This window comes from Drosophila pseudoobscura, chromosome X (assembly GCF_009870125.1).
Source record: "Drosophila pseudoobscura strain MV-25-SWS-2005 chromosome X, UCI_Dpse_MV25, whole genome shotgun sequence".
Classification (NCBI taxonomy): domain Eukaryota; kingdom Metazoa; phylum Arthropoda; class Insecta; order Diptera; family Drosophilidae; genus Drosophila; species Drosophila pseudoobscura.
This window is the reverse complement of record NC_046683.1, coordinates 5,537,250-5,541,246: the sequence shown is the minus strand read 5'-3', so window position 1 is coordinate 5,541,246 and position 3,997 is coordinate 5,537,250. Positions and strand designations below refer to the sequence as shown.

The 3,997-nt window shown below is 40.2% G+C and overlaps 2 non-coding genes across 2 annotated transcripts; both read left to right on the top strand.

Moving 5' to 3' along the window:
* Positions 1-1,836: 1,836 nt before the first annotated feature.
* On the top strand, positions 1,837-1,907 carry TRNAG-CCC (transfer RNA glycine (anticodon CCC)). Its single transcript has one exon. It is a non-coding gene; the product is annotated as a tRNA-Gly (tRNA).
* Positions 1,908-3,424: 1,517 nt separating this feature from the next.
* TRNAG-CCC (transfer RNA glycine (anticodon CCC)) lies at positions 3,425-3,495 on the top strand. The gene has a single exon. It is a non-coding gene; the product is annotated as a tRNA-Gly (tRNA).
* The last annotated feature ends 502 nt before the right edge of the window (positions 3,496-3,997 follow it).

Genomic DNA, 3,997 nt, shown 5'->3' with positions numbered 1-3,997 from the left:
TCCCGACTCGTCCCTCAAGTAGAACTATACGCAAATTTATTACGACCAATTAGTGGACGGACATGTGGTCCTAGCATCAATGTTTTCTCCCATTTCTTCCTTACGTATATCTTTCAGATTTGCTGGCTCCTCTTAAGCTGTGTTCCAATAAGAACTCCCATTATAATAATGCCCTAGTGCTATTCACTTATCGCCAGAGATTATCCATGAGCAGAGAAACCAAAGAGACCGTCAATATTGGAAGCAATTTAAAAGCAATTTCTACCAGAACTTTGCCTTAAATCAGCTTTAATATGAGGGAGTGGGTTGGTGCTCGGGTTCGGGGTTGTGTTGGGCTGGGGTTAAGAGAGGACGAGAGTCATTTGTTTCCAAAAATTAGTTGTGAGCCCGTTTTCCATATCAAGGAATTGTTGCTGCTGTTGCTGTTGCCTTTTTCTGTTCCTGTGGCTGTTGCTGGCAAACGTGTGTCTGGCGGCCCATCGTCCCTGTTTCCTGTGACCCACGGACCACTTGCCACTCACATAGATACACGTACAGCTATCCCATTTTGGGACCCGTAAGAGTGTGTCTGTGTGTGTGTGTGTGTGTGTGTGGTAGCTACCAGCTAGATACAATGCCGGCCCCGGACATTGTGGCTGTTTCCCTTGCACCGCGCTTGCGTTGCTCTGGCTCGCATATGAATATGAATTTTATCGAGATTCATGGCAGATGATAATTTTCCCTTGATAACTGTAAACTCGTCTATAGCTCGAAGCGAGGTTGGGCTTCGGTTTTGCCAAGACTCTCTCCTCTCCTCTTGCCCTGTCTGTGTGTGTTGCGCCACACACACTCACACATTTGGTGTTGAATTTTTTGGTAACCCCACACTCCTCCGCCCATATCGTACACTACACCCCTTCTCCACATTCGCTTGTAGCGCAGTTCTGTTTTCTGTGTTCTGTTGTGTGCCTTCATTTCCTTGTGCATTCATTTGCCTTCATAAAATATAAACAGCGTATTAAAATATATGAATATCTCAAGCGCTGCCCCTGCCACACCATACACCACACACCCTGTCCTTGCCCCGCACCCCTCTGGCAACAGCTAATGTTGATAAGTGAAGTTATGACTTTGCCCGCCAGACAAAACAGCACCAGAGGGAGAGAGAGGGGACTGAAGACATACCATTCAGCAAGAAGAATAGTATGAGTACTGTAAAAATGGAGGGGTACAGCCGAGTATAGAGACGGGGATACACAGAGATCGGAGTGCAGCAGATAGAGTACAGGGAGAATAGTTCCTTTAATCGATGCTCTGCAAGCAATGTTTGGGAATCGCCTTAGCAATTATGACAAAAAAGTGTCGATTCTAGCGTAGACCATTCTTTGGAGAGCCCTATACGATAACCAGAACAAAACTTTACTTCAGAAAGAAAGTATCATAATATACGGCTACAGCGGAATGGATACAGCGATCTAGAAAGCGAGTACAATCGAAATTCAAGATAGCGAATCTCGAGGGAGAGTTCGTTGTAAAGAATATAGTAGATTAAAGAATAATAGAGAATTCGTTTTTGCAGAATATGGAATTGCAGTGTTCTAGAAATAAAGTTGTTGTATAGAAAACTTCGTTGCACGTAGGTTCGTAATAGAGAAGTTCGACTATATGTACATGCGATATATATCGATACATATGCCATCGGCAGAAATTCCACCAGAGGTTTAGCGAAATATTCTCCCGGAAAGTGTGTGGCTAGATCTATCGCGCGTGTGTCCACATGTCCCTATACCCTTAAAACTAACGTATCCTGAATGATCGTAACTTTATGATCGATAAAATTGTAACGAATTTAACAAAGCATCGGTAGTTCAGTGGTAGAATGTTCGCCTCCCACGCGAACGGCCCGGGTTCGATTCCCGGCCGATGCAAGGTATTTTTTTTTTTTCATTTTACACCCGATATCTGTAGAGCAGGAAGATTGGAAAACATCCCTGTTGATTTCCAAAATTATAAAGATTTAGAGATTATTTTGGTTCTAAGGGGATATTAACTACATCCGACGTTTACGACTTGCAAGTATAGTTGGTTTAGTTGAGAAAAAGACAGATCTTCGGTTTTCAGACTGTAATTTATTCCTCTCACAAATCGTATCACATCTTAGGATCTTTCCTATGTTATTTAATATCTTAGATCTACACATATTCGTCTGAAAAATAAATAGTTTAGTAATTATATAGTATATAATATTATCAGGGGTGACAGACAGCCCTGATCTGTTGAGCCGCATAAACTTCACGGATCCTATTAGACTCCTTAGAAATTTTATACCGTTGCTCCTTCCACTTTGTGGATTGAATTAATCCTTGTATGAACCGTTTGGGGTCTTATGCTCGGATTATAATTCCCTTTACCATATTTTATCCACCACTAATTTTCTTCCTCTTATTAAATTACTAATCCCCACACACCTTTCTAGTAACGGGTAGTTGTATTGGTATTCGTATTTGTATTTTGAATGCATGCTTAGTTCTCCTAGTAAGTTTAGTGCTAATTTTCCTTATATATACATACATAAGTCTAACAGCTATCTTTCCTGCATGTTCGCGTTCGGTTCGGATAACGAGTCGCGCGTCATGCGGAAGCGCCCCTCGCCTCAGCCTTCTGCTGGTGTCACACGGCCACTTGATGGTGAATTAATTGTATCGCTTCTTGAAAGATGCAGTCATTGCATGTCAGCGTCCAATCTATAATGATAGTTGATCAGGAAGTAGAATGTTTTCCAGAAGCAACAAATATCAGACATTTTCAAAGATTGGTTGTTGACGTCGACATTTCGGTTGCAACCATTTTCTTTGGACCAATATGTAACATAATTTTTAGTCTGTATTCTTAGAAAATCTGAAACATTTTTGAAACTTTCCATATCGATTTTTTTGTTTTTCTTGGGATTTTACTGTATAAATCAATCCTTAATCGCTCATGGCAAATGGTATCTGGTCGTGTCATTCGAAATTAAAGAAACCCGTTCGCTTATAAGAATTGTATAAGTTCTCGGACTGCCCCAATTCCTCAAGAAAATAATAGCATGCCGATCGCTTAATCATAATTATGTTGTAAACGAAATCCTCTCTGCGAGCACTATCGTTACATTGAAGAAAACATTTTCGATTCACCACGAAATATGAGCATAATCAATATTGGAAAATCCGTCTGTCTGAACAATAATAATAATAATTATAATATTCATTTTATAACTGTTAAGTAAGGCTTAGAATAAGTTAATATCAATATATACCAGCATTTTCTGCAGGGATGATAGACAGCGGGATCGATGCAGCGTTGCAGAGAAAAGTAAGAGTCTCTTACTTTTGTTAGTCTAACTTGTCAAATGAAAGTTGACTTAAAGCAGCTTGATCTTCAGGAAAATTTTTATACATTTAACTAAGCATCGGTAGTTCAGTGGTAGAATGTTCGCCTCCCACGCGAACGGCCCGGGTTCGATTCCCGGCCGATGCATTTTTTATTTATTTTTCTTTTTCAATTAATAAGATTTCAGGGTACTAATTTTAATATAATCATTCCGATATGGTACAAAGCATTGTGTTCTTAACTGAATTCTTTTTCCTGTACTGAATGAAAAATCAAGAAGAACGTTCAGGCATCCTCCGGTGATCGCAAATCGCTAAATGTTCGGAATTGACTGTCATGGGTTACAGATGTCGGAGAATGGCTGATAGTCTGGTCATATCAGTGGAAACTTATTTTTTATTTGTAAAATATTTGACTGATTATATTTGGTTTGCCTCCGTTCATTAATATTATTTTTCCAGTGGGCTCTTTCTTACCCTCCCTTCACCCATAATTATCATATTCTCCTCCACCTCCACCTTGCCTTTTCTATTAGCATAACAAGTGAACATTTTTGATAAATTAAGTGTTTATCCATGGCCCAAGCCAAGCCAAATCGGAGCCGAGCTCGACTCCACTCTAATTTGACTCACTTGGCACACACAGCCCC